The sequence below is a fragment of the Lampetra fluviatilis genome, chromosome 4 (genome assembly GCF_964198595.1).
Source record: "Lampetra fluviatilis chromosome 4, kcLamFluv1.1, whole genome shotgun sequence".
Classification (NCBI taxonomy): domain Eukaryota; kingdom Metazoa; phylum Chordata; class Hyperoartia; order Petromyzontiformes; family Petromyzontidae; genus Lampetra; species Lampetra fluviatilis.
The window spans coordinates 8,290,325-8,303,825 of NC_136278.1; the positions used below are offsets into that span (position 1 = coordinate 8,290,325).

At 44.8% G+C, this 13,501-nt stretch overlaps 1 protein-coding gene across 3 annotated transcripts in view; it reads left to right on the forward strand.

The window, feature by feature from the left end:
- Nucleotides 1–13,501, forward strand: part of LOXL4 (lysyl oxidase like 4) — a 74,628-nt gene that overhangs the window by 33,333 nt on the left and 27,794 nt on the right. The gene's annotated exons all lie outside the window — the stretch shown is intronic.

Here is a 13,501-nt window from a genome sequence, read left to right on the forward strand (position 1 = left end):
ACCAGTTAATCACTTAGGGCTGAGTCTAACTAAGGGAGTAATTCACCACTGATGATCAACCTGACTGGGAATTAAACCCAGCTCACCAGAGGTTTGTAGCGTGGTGACCATGCTCATGTGTAAATCTTAGCGGGTTACCAACTGTCCTGGTTTTTCTGGGATTGGCCTCTTTTTGAGGCAGCTGTCCTGGGAAATCTATAAGTCTTCCCTGGTACAGTTTTTGTCAGTTGTATAATTATCCACCAAACATCTTAACGGATTGTCCTGCGACAAAAACAACCCTCACATCAGTGGTTCTCCCCTCTTCTGGCATTGTGAGGTATCCTTCACCTTGATACGTACGAGGTGGCAACCCCAGAGAAATCTCAACTCAACGAAACTTTACGCCGCCGGGAATCCCATCGCGTCTCGTCAGAACGTGGACGGAGAACGCCCGTGAAGGACGCCACGTGCGTGACCTTGCAGCGAGACAAAGCGGCCTTGTGCACGATCCCACGTGTGCCGTGTCTGGTGAAGCGTGCGCTCAGGACGTGGCGCCCGTCTGTGTCACATCTGCGTCTGACCAGGGTTATCATTATCATTATTATTGGTACAGTCTGTTCTCCTATAACGGGGTAGTTGGGTTCCTGATGAACACCGGGTGATGTAGAAATCGCGTTATAATGATGCAGGATAAAGGACAGTCCGCGATAACACGTGAGATGCGTATGCAGGCTGAACAAAGACTGATGCGCATGGGTAGCATCTAAAAGCATCCAGCAGCATCCCGCTTTTGGTGATGATACTACGCCAAGGCAGCGGTACGACCGCTTATTCCGACTCGTGTGACATAGTCCTGTTCATTTAATCGCATTATATCCAATTCAAATCCACGTTATAAAAAATGTGTTCCCCAATACATTCATTGCTTTATATCCATTCTAGATTTGAAGCTTTCGTGACTGCAATGATTCATACTCTTAGTTTTTTCGGTAAAGTCACGTAGGTACTTGATGCAGCAAATCTGGCTGTGACGGTCCCACCTGATGACGGAGACTTGTGTTGCCTCCGAAACATCGTGAATTTATTGTTTTAGCTTTTTATCCAATTCGTGTTATAACAACACGCGTTATGTGAGAACAGACCATATTGCTCTCCGCTTCGCTCCTAGGCGCCGCTCAGCGCGGGGGGTTCCACGTACAGACCTCGGTCGTCATCTTCAATGCCCCCTGCCGTTGTTGGCCAGACCCAGTTTGGATTTATTTTGGCATTGGCTGTGCTGGGATTATGATTTTGGGGTGGGGTCCTCATGAAGGCGTGCAGTGGCTAGGGCACTTCGCCTGTGAACGGCGTCCGTTCTAAAATAATGCGATAGCGTTTCAAGTGACGCAGTCATGGAAAGACACGTGTTGGCAATTACGGAAAGATCTCAGAGGCGCCGTTAAGTAATGATAGGAGTCATCGCTTCAAAAAATTCCGATGGTGATTTTAAATTATTTTGAAACCGATGTAATAAAAACATATTAATTAGTTTTATGCGCAGATGTCTGCAGACTACGGCCAGAAGATTATAGTTAGTGTTCATTCATTACCCACCAAAAACGCATCACCTTAGTGATGACTTTATTTAGTTGTAGATTAAAAATTGATGATGATCATAATAATGATGATGGTGGAATACAACCTCAATGTGGCGTCCTACAGCCTCCAGCTTTTGGAATGCAGTGGCAAAGCCAGTAGCCCGGTCATATAACCCGAGATGAAAATCAGACGTTTGAAGAATGTGCTCTTACAAGCATCCAAACAACTCACACAGGGCAGAATTCAATGGGGGCCCTATTCGTGTGTAGCTTTTGAATGAGCTCCCAACACGCATATTTTTGCGCGTGCGCACGTGTTGCCCAGAGCGCCTTAAACAGCGAGGAATCGCGGGGCGAGACGGGGGACAGGGCGACGAGGCCGTTGTTTGCGGCGTGCCGGCTGTCGTAGCCCGACCGCTTACCGAGCCACTCGGGAACGCGCGACAACGGAGCGTAGCGGCAGCAGCGGCAGCAGCAGCGGCGGCCAGCTACGTAAACAGGGCCACGGCATGATCCTGGAAGGGTTGGCTGGCGGTCGGCCTGTCTGTTTGGGTCTTGGCAGGTTGTGGTGTGAGAGGCACTGACATATAGAATGTATTTGCCCCTGTTTTACATGACATAATGAGGGCACGGCATCATTACATACGATGAATGGACACTCATCAATGCTTTCATTCCATCGTGGGTTTGTGGTTAGTGTACTCCGCTGCTTGTATGTCATTAAGGAGATCGTTTCCGAGGTCGTTTTGAAAATAAATGGGTGGAGTGGCGGCGCTCTGGTTAGTGCATTGCACGATGAACCCAGCGATCGGAGCTTAATTACCAGCCTTGGGTAACATCAGTGGCGAGTGATATCTGAACAAACCCTGGGTCACCCCCCCCCCTTCACCAATGTGCATTGACTAACATGGTGAAGTATGATCAAAACAACCCCCGTGACTTAGACGGCATGGGGAGACCTTCATCCAGCAGTGGATTGACCAAGGTTTATAAAACTATTGATAATGATTCTATACCACATAGCATGTACAGCATTCGCTATTGCATATACGTACATGTTCTTAGCATATAACATAAATGAAGACCTCAAGCAAAAGTCAAACATTTGTTTTTGGTGAAGGAGAAACGCGTGAGTCAAAAGCGCTGTTTGCAGATTTTCCCATTCTGTTTGTGCCAGTGACTCGTCCGTGCGGGAATGACTGCCACTCTCCAGGGTGACCCGTGACGCCCTTCCTCGCCGCAGCCATCCATTCACTGTGCCCTGCATGAGCCTCCCACACAATGCAGGGCTTTCCCAGCAAACAGCCACATGGGAACAACCTAAAAAACAATTATCTCCCAGCTCGGTCAGAGTGGTCTCCTAAAGGTCATTTTTCTCCATCTCAAGTGAGACATTTGTGGACCCACGCAGCTCCCCGTTGTGAGCAATGGCTTCCCATTTTTTCGGCTCATGGCACTGGAACTCGTAAAAGCCACACACCCCAGACAGGAATGTGACTCCAGACTTTTACAAAAGGGAAAAAAAAAACTTGCTAGGATTTAAAAAAACGGCGTGAAACGGGATTTGAAATTCCAATGGTATGAAATATTGTCTCCAACAGGCCTTTAGTCAAACGACTGCTGAATGAAGGCCTCCCCACGTCGTGGGGTATCGTTTGACCATACTTCTCCACGCTAGTCAATGCGAGTTTGTGAAAGGGAGCTCAGTACTCGTTTCGATATCACTCGACCGTGTGGTTATTCATGGCCGGGAATCGATTTCGGGTCATCATGTTCATAGCACGTTGTGCTAACCAAAGCGACACCGCTCCCCGAAATGTTGTCTTATTTGTACATTAATCATCAGTTGTCGTAAAGGGTGGTTCGAAGTAGGCCTCGGCAAGGTAAGGTAAAAGTGTAAAAACAACGAGCCTACCTTTACCCTACTTTTTACCTTTCCACAATACAATCACTCTACCCTACCTTTTACCCTTTATCAGGTAAGGTAAAAGGTAAAAAGCAACGAGCCTACCTTTTACCCTACCCTTTACTCTTACCCCTTGGCATGTCGACACCTTTACGCTTTACCTTTACCCTTTTACCCGGTAAAAGGGTACAATTACCTTACCTTGCCGGGGCCTAGTTCGAAGTCAGTTGCTTCAGGGACTGTTTTTAAAACAACGCCTGAGCAGTTATTATTTATAACGTTTTTGATAGTTTTAATACCCACTGGCACCGGTGCATCAATATAACCCGAAGCCTTTAAAAATATATAATATTTAAAGTTTGAGCTTTTTTTTATCCTACGTTGAAAGTAGATTAATGTTAAGTGGATTTCAGAAAATGATTAAGTGTTGTCCGGAAATCAATGTGACAGTGAATGGTTGGTTTGTGTTTGGTTTGACGGAACAAATCTGGTTGTCATTACTTGAGCTTCTTTATTTAGTGTCTCTTACGGTGGCTTGGTGGCCCAGAGGTCAAATCGCTGAGTCGGCACTGCTAAGATTCTCGATTCTGGGTTTGAATCTGTGTCCTAGTCGCTTTTGATTAAACCGAGCTCTCGATTGTATTGAGGTCATGGTCTCAGCCGATCCCATGGGTGATTGCACAAACAAACCCACCCATTTTCAATTGCGTTTAGCACTTCATTTGGTGAAATTTCAGCTCTGGGAGTCCAAAAAATTGGTTTGATTGTCATGCAACAAACAAAGGCATTGCAAAGTGCATGGCAAAGTGCATGGGAAAGTGCATGGGAAAGTGCCGCTCCCTATTGTGCAAAAGTATAAGGATTTTCAGGGGAAAGGCCTGTGAATAATGAATTATACAGCCATTCTCTGACACCCTGGACGCGTGCTCTCTTGCGAGATTTCAGTATTCTTCTTCTGATGACATGACACCGAGAGCACATTTGGAATAAACCGTGGCGGGAAGAGGACAAAATAAATAATCTTAGACATCCCACCGTGTAGTAATGGTGGGGACACTAGCCCAGCAGTCCAAAGGTCGCCGGTTTATTTTGCCGGCGGCGCTGCAGTGGAGACAATGGGAACGTTTCTTAAATCCTCCCGCCCCTGTCCAGCCAGCAGTATAAATGGGTACACCCAGTTAGCCAGCAATTCGGCAGGGTCACGTGTTTGGTGGGGTGAAGTGTGGGTACTCCCAGCTCTTCCAATACATCTGGCCAGCGTGGAAGAGTAGGCCAAATACCCTTTAGATAAGCAATCTAAAACTCCCCCGCGGTGGCAAGATGTTACTACCTCGCCTGGTATACAGGAAGTTGTGGGTTCGATTTAGAACCTGGAGTTTGCGTGACTGTGGTCACGTGGATTTTTCTCCGGGTCCTCCGGGTTTTCCCTCCACATTCAGAATCACGCGTTTAGAGTGTTTGCTACAATACATTTCCACGCGATAAGTTACTTCGTTGAGCTATCATTTGTGGCCAGGTCACTTCTTAAAAATAGCTATATATTTCGATTTAAAGCTTTCGTGACTGCAGGGATTCATCTTCTTGGTTCTTTCGGTAAAGTCACGTAGAAGGAAAATAATAAAATAAGAAAACATAATAAAATAATTCTCACGACGTTGTGGCCGAAACGTCGTGAGAATTATTTTATTATGTTTTATTTTTATCATTTTATTATTTTCCTTCTACGTGACTTTACCGAAAGAACCAAGAAGATGAAAAGCTATATAGCTCAGTGGGCCTTACCTGGTAAAAAATAAATATATATATAGTTTTTATATTCTTAGGTTTTTTCGGTAAAGTCACGTAGGTAAAACATTAAAATTAATAAAAGTAAAATAAAAAATGTTTACCTACGTGACTTTACCGAAAAAACCTAAGAATATGAATCCTTGCAGTCACGAAAGCTTCAAATCTAGAATATAGTTTTTAGTTTTACAGAGGGCCCTTCAGCCAGTAGTAGCATGAGCGAGCAATTGCAGGGCTGCACGTTAACCTCTTCAGACACTCTGCTATAGCTGCAGGCTACCTGAGTAAATCATCGTGGCCTCTGCACTCCGTGGTCAACACCGGTAGCTCCGTGCGGAGAGCTGGGTGGCTGCATCTCACATCGAGTTCCCTTCCCAGGTTCCTGCCAAGCACATCGCGATCCTGTCTCCAACCTCCACCCTGCGAGTGTTTTATCAAAAAAATATGCGTGTGCACACGTGCACATGTGATTCATCGCTAGCAGCTCAGCGCAAGCGCACGGATCCTGTCGTAGTACTGGCACAGCCGACTGTGGATCTCGGATCGTAAAGTACCGAGGGTCATTAGCGTCATGGATACACGTGGCGTGTTTATGTTCTCAAAGTTAATCCAAACTTCGCGAGAGAAGGGCCCCTTTATCGATTGAGTTTTTCTGCCTCCCACTCCCTTGAATGATCTTTGTTTCCGGATATATTATTTATTTACTTGATTTCAAATTGTTCTCACGATTTATTAACGGTTACACAGCGTTGAGTTTATGTCTTTGATATTTAGCCGTATTTGGACAATGTTGAGGGCAACCCGTGAACACACCCAACTGCATTGGCAACGTTCCCACTGAATGTTACGTGCATTGCAGACACAAACATTGGGGTCATTTCCCTTTATGTGATTTTGCAATGAGAAAAAAATATAAACTTGTTCTCAACACGCCCTTAAGTAAACACACTTGGCGTTCCAATGGCCAGTACAACAGCGGCACTATTTACACGCCCAAGATCGCGTTGAACGTCAGGCTTTTTTAAAAAAAATATTACGTAAAAAAAAAGTCATTAGCAGAATTTCTATGAGCGAGGCAGGTTTTTTCGCAACGTTTCGGAGCAAAGCAACCGTGAAGTTCCGTTGTTGGGGGAAGGGAAAAAAAGCCAAAGTTGGGTTGTTAGCTGGGCGTATGGGTGGCACACGCGCTGGTGACCCTGCAGAGAACACCGAGTGTGCTCCCCTCGTTTGGGTGGGGGGGTTTCTCCGGGCACTCCGCCCACGCGAAGCCAAAAGCTCATTGATGCAATTGCCCAATCGTTCCGTACATAGCAAGGAGCCTCCCAATATATGAATTAGAATGATCAAATTGAGACCTTGTGCGGCTTTCCTGAATAAATAAATTACGTCGAACGTAGAGTTGTATGAAAGGTAGTTGCCACTGAGATTTTGGCCAGGACTGCATAATTGGACTATGTGTCAAGATATTCTTGTATGGCCTATGTCACATCCACTTGTAGAAAAGTCATAATTAATCAATACAAAATAGCATAAGTGGAGGCTATAAATAAATGCAATTTAATGGTAAGATATTCTTTTCTTTCTAGGAAAAACTACAGTGTCCCTACGGTGGCTTATGGCATAATGTATTTGCCTTATGAGTGAATACCGACTCTTACTCGAGACCAGACAGCAGTGAAACCCTAGGAAGGACACGACTTAAATGTGGAAGCCTGACTGCCGAGTGCACGTGTTAGTGATTAGTCTGAAGCACTGCCGCCCCCTCTCCATGCAGTAATGTCTGGGTAGAGGACTTGCACCCGCACGTTTCCCTTTGTGGATTTTTGTGACCAATGTCAGATCCATTTAAAACCTAAATGTCGTGGAATGGTAGCGCGTACTGATGTGAATGCTTTCCGTATGGATGTTTTCCACATTATATTGGCTGAAATCTGAATGTCTCAGTGACAAATAAATATTATAGATATAAAACGGTTTCCTTTTCAGATTTTGGAAAAGAGATGTCATGATGACACTATAATTAATTGGCATCAACGTTCAGTTTACTCCGAAACTTGCACTGGAATTTGTTTGTTCATTCGCAGTAGCGAAATTACAATTTGCATAAATGATATAACTTATGACTGCATTTGATATGATATAAATATATATTCCCATTTATTATGTATTTACAAAGACAAATGGTTGTTAAATGCATCATTATTGTCAATGTTCTATTTCATACCTACATGTAAGAAACACTGAATGTAGAATTTGCCTTTAAAGGATAATTTAATTAAACAACTTTAAAATGCCACCCTTCATCATCACTGACTGCAACCATTTACTGATCTGTTTCGTATTTGTAGATTGCTTTAATTATCCTTAAATTATCAATAAAATACCTTGCTCTGTAATCATTGTGGTTTAATGGTCCATTTAGCTGAGGTCCATACTTTCGTAAATTCAAGACAGGTGGGAATTTTTTTGGAGCCAGCTATTGTGTGGCGGGGTGCATTTTCAGAACTCGACAAAATCCTTCCTGTCTGCAGCATTACCCGATTCACTCCGCTGATGCCCGCGGTGATATCGGAATATCAACGTCAATGATGTACCCAGAAAAGTGTTACAAAAATCTCACTACGCGGTTAAAAGGGGGATCCGGCTGCACTGGGACGTTTGGCCAATTCCACGAATGAGCGTTTGGTTCTGCTCGGGAAGAAAACCGGTGCACTCGGAGAAACCCCACCTCATTGGAACCTCATTTGCCAGTAAAAAAATATGATAATAGTTTTTTTTACCCTTCTATCTGGCAACAAAACTGACACCTTTTTTTACAAGGAGTCATGTTTGCATAGACCACAATACCTGCAGTCATAATGCAAACAAAAAACATAACTCTGATAATGTGCACTGTCCTTATGTTTTCTGCTTGTATTATGACTGCAGGTATTGTGGTCTATGCAAACATGACCCATTGTAAAAAAAGGTGTCAGTTTTGTTGCCAGGTAGAAGGGTAAAAAAAACTATTATCATATTTTTTACTGGCAAATGAGGTTCCAATGGTGTAAATTCTTACCCCGAGCTCTCATACTCTGATGGTGCATTGTCTCTGAGTTGTGCGCCTTTTGGCGTCATCTGGTCCAACCCATGTGAGACTAGGCTCTACGGAAAGCTGTCTCGGGTGTGGACCAATCAACTTCAAGGACAGTGCATACATTATCAGAGTTATGTTTTTTGTTTGCATTATGACTGCAGGTATTGTGGTCTATGCAAACATGACTCCTTGTAAAAAAGGTGTCAGTTTTGTTGCCCGATAGAAGGGTAAACAACCAATGATCAAACCCCACCTCGTCTATGAGAGGGCAACGCTCGGCTATACCATCCCCTGGCCACACTGCACAGCTCCTGGCATGCGAGGCACCGCAAGCCTCCTCCGGTCACGGCACTCCCTAGCGCCGACCAGGCTCGCACCTGCTTAGCTCTCCGAGATGCAACGAGGTCGGGAGCATTCAGGGTGGCTGCGTAGAAGGTCCCAGAAAGAATCCCGAGACCCCACTGGCGCTTTTTCCTGTATAAATAAATCTGGACGAGACAAAAGACTTTCTGTGTCTTCCATATCATCATATCATTGCCCAGTAGGATGTACTTTTTATGCTCAAATTAGTTAAAGAAGAATTGTAATTAACTCGAACGAACATTTAAACATTTGTATTGATATATCATCTCTGAACCATCTTAACGAGACACAAGTAGAACACGTTTAAAAACGAATTGCAGTGCCTCTCATGTCTTACTGCCCATAACAAATTGAAAAAATATTCAGGCCCCACGCGTTGTCAGCTGTTTTCATCTCTTTTTACATAAAGTTCTGGTCGAAGCCCATCCCACACTGTTTTGGTGGCTTAGGTTGTTGGACCATACTTCACCACGTTCAGGCACCCTATGGGGTGGGCGGTGGGGGTGGCCCAGGTCCAGTTCAGATATAGATTGCTCGCCACTGGTGTTAGCCACGACAGGGAATCGCATTCAGCTCGGGGGGAGGGGCTCATAGCCCATGGCACAAACCACTGTGTCACCGCTGCTAAAATAATCGTGTACTGACCATTCTTGGCATTGCCAAACACGAAGATATGACTCCAGTGGCGCGACTCTACTTTACAAAAGGGAAATCCTTTGTAAAATTCCTTCTGGTTTCCGTTTTGGGGCACGCTAAAAAGCAACCTCGCTCGCAAATGAATGAATGAATATGTCGAAATCCGCGTCGCAAGCTTTTAGCAACAGCAGACAATGAGACAGTGACGAGGGATATGGAAAGAATTGTGGGCAGTCGTGAATGCTGTGTTCAACTATTTTCCATTCTCCAATGTTCCTTTTGAATGAATCATGCAAAACATGTCCAATTCTGTGGGCGAAATGCCATAAAATCTGTGGCTGTTACTACCAACAAACCCAACAACCGAAATTGAAAAAAACCATGTCAATGTCCACACGCCACAACTCAAAATGTGACACATTTATTGTGTCCTTTTAATTTTCGGTGTCCATAACCTGAGACTATTTCCAATCTCTTCACAATTTTCCGGTTTAACATTTCCCTCCAATATAAATAGTGCAACTGTATCGGCATGAATACCCTACAGAGGGGGCAGGAAACATTCCTGAGGCTGATTTCGTGACCTTGTCTGCACCGGATCGCCTACGATCATGGCGGGGTTTTGTTGAAATTTTACGAGCGAATTCTGCCCTCTACCGTGTGCGGACCAGAGGTCACTTAAAGGGATGTTGAAGAAGTTACTCTGCGACATCCGCTTCTGTGGATCGTTCTCCAACACAAAGGGCCACACGGGCTCTGCGAGAGACCAGAATGGATGCTGTGTCTTGTGGTGTGATGCTGACAGCACAATCGGGATAAAAAAAAATTAGGGGATTTTTTTTGTTTCAAGTGTTCTTGAATCCGCACCGTTACAAACGTTCCCTCAGTCTGGTGCCATCGTGGCGCCTGTCGCAAGGTTTACTCTTCACACACGTATGCCAGAGTATTTACATTTTAGTCGAATGTTTATCAACTTTATATAGCCACACAGCAAAAATTGTATTCAATCAGAGCGTCGTTTAGTTAGTCTGGTATTCAACATATTTGGTTAACGGAAGATTGCGGTTATAAGAATTGGGTCTGATAATATAAATACAATCGACACTGGGCATAAACACAACCCTTGAGAACGAGACCATCTGGTGATTATATGGAGAAGTGTGCTTGAATCAGAATGTGCTCTTTGTCCTCCTCCCACCATTGTAGCATAAGCATGTGTTGCTTATATCAGAACTATACTTATATTAGGTGTGCTTATATCCAGCTTCTGCTATAATTAGCAAAACATTTTACCCAGTGAATATTTTTCAGGAGGATCTTGCATTGGGATATTTGGTTATTTCTACGAATGAGTCTTTGGCTTGTGGGAGTACCCAGAGAAAACGTACACTTACAAGGGGACACCATTCAAAGCTCAGCACAGAGAGATTTAATACTGCACTGCTAACTTCGGGACACCTTGCAGCCCAAGCCGACAACACCCCGGGATTCCCAGACAGTCTCCCATCCAAGAACAAACCAGGCCCAACTTTGCTTAGCTTCCAATATCCGGTGAGATCAGGTTGCATTTGGGGCAGGGGTCAGGAACCAAAATAACAAAAAGGGCCATTTTGGTCCAAATTTGGTAAAAAAATAAAACTCAATATTTCAAGAGCCGCAATGCACGTGAATACGAGGCGGCAGTCCTGAATAAATAATGTCACAAAGCAGTCCTTAAATAGCCGCAGGTTGCCTACCCCTGATTTAAAGTAATTCGTCCAACTATGTGGGGTGAGAGCTGCCAACAGAAACTTTGTCAGACAGGGTTAAACGGGCTTTTCCCAATGGAAGCCCTCCAACATCCAACGTTACACATCGGCCGCCTTCAGTCACTGCACTGCAACCTTAGCTGTTAACCAAATGACCCTATTGTACACGAGGCATGGCTCCAGTTATCAAGGCGGTACAAATTAGGAGGGTGAAAAAAGTCGGCGCACGAATTACGACGCCCTCGTGCGTAACCGGCTCGCACGTTTCCACGGACGCAAACAAAGCCCCACATTGCAGGCGAGCAGAGCTCGCGAGACATTTGGGATGTGGCACATGACGGTGAGTGCGCCGACTGTGCACTGCCCTTCGAGTTCGGTTTTTTCCACGAGTTTGAATGAACCGTGTGAGCAAGCACTCCACGGCCGGTGTACTTTACACACTAGAGACTCGTGTCGTTTAGGTCGCATTCATACCAGCGCCAACGTTTCGAGGCCCACCTTAAAAATTAAAGAGAGCCCCCTTTTTTAAACTCAGCCTAGGTGTGACCGGTACGTACTGAAGGATCAATTCAAACTCGTGAGCGTGATTTTCATGAGTGGCATTCGCCGCACCCACCGCTTAAAATTATTGCGCCATAAATGAAAAGTTTCCTTTCATTTTTTCTTAATTGCGTATTCAAAAGTAACATTGCGTACCCCTGCAAATGGACGGAGAATACCACGTGGTTAGTGGGTGTCCTGGTGCACAGAGGGTTTAGTAATCAAACTATTAAACAGTACGTAGCATCTCCGAGCGTCACATATCCTCCCTCATCAATTAACTGCTCACACCCTGTGCAGTATTTGTGCAATGTGTAACTGTCATTTTCTAGATATCTGACCTTTGATCTGACCTTTGATCTGACCTTTTCACATATGGTTTATCGAGCATATTTCTGTTGCGCGTCGTCACTTTAAGATGTTCTCTGTTCATATTTAGTTTGTTGCGGTTGCACCCGACTCAAGAGCCGCATGGCTCACAGGGCGATACCTAATACATGAAACTTGAAACTTGAAACCCCAGATCCCAGACAGTTGGATATGCAATGCTGTACTGCACTATAAATAATACAATAACATTATACATCTCGCCAATTAATCTATGCAGGCCTCCCTAACATCAGATTAGCCATCGGAGTTATTTGACCATACTTCACCAGACTGGTCAGCGTTGGTTGCTGTAGGGGACTTCCAGAAGCGGTTGAGATGTCGTTATCCTTGGCCTGGAATCAAACTAATTTAAGCAGGTTTATAATGCAGTGCATAACCACCACTCAACCCCATAGGGCCACATTACGTATTACTTTAATAATTCACAGCATTGGCGGCTTATGACCGTGATCCGATACCGTGGAGGCGAGGGTCGGTGGATCACACGAATGTTGTGAAACTTCCTTTCCGTGGGCATCGGGCTGCCATACCCCTGGCTTTCCTCGAGAACACGGGTTGACAAAGTGCGGAATAATATCATCTGTCCCATCTTAATGGGATAGAGTGTTGCTCCCTCACACACGTGGGGTTTCTCCGGGCGCTGCGGTTTCCTCCCATACGTATAAACACTCATTAATTGGTTGAAAACATTTCTAAATATAAAGGACTGCAGAGCTTGGGCAATTGTTGGCGGCGGCGGCGGCTCATCGCTTGGCTGTTGCCTTCCTGCCTGTTTGCAGTTCCTCGGCGATTTGCGAGATTTAATTTGCAACTAACGATGCAACATAACACGAAAGCATTATTGATATCATTATTTACTTATTATACCGAACCACTGCAAATGTAAAACCAAAAAAAGATACTCAGGCTGCAGAATGAGGATACAAGTTCCTGTTTTTCAAGCCAAGTGCCCCCTGGGTCAACGGCACATCGTGTCTTAAGTGGAAACGGGTTCGCTCACTCTGCATTCACTGTCAACTTTTATTCATTCAGGAAAGCAGTTGTGGGTCCCTTGTGGATCTCGTACCATTCGCCAACGGGGTTTTTTTTCAGCACGAGAAATAAAACAGATGGCACGTGAGCGATGGCTGTAATAATCCAAGCGAGGCAGACAGGTGTGGAACCTCTATAAGGGGCTTCCCAACCTCCCCGTGTCAAAAATCACTTTTGGTCCATTGGTGAAGGAGCAAACCCAGTTGCTTGTCTCACCGCATCTGTCCAGCCGTAGAGGCCGTTACTCAATACTGTAGATATGTTGAAGGTAGCACTTCTTAGAATTTAACCTTAATTAAGATTCTATGAATTTCTAGAAAAATGTATGTGTGGAGCGGTGACGCAGAGGTTGGTGCATTGTGCTATCAACCAGGCTGAGTGTTTAACATCAGTGGCCAACAACATGTCCTGTGTTGAACTTATTTCGCACCATACATAGCCAACGGTGCTAACTGGACATCTGAAC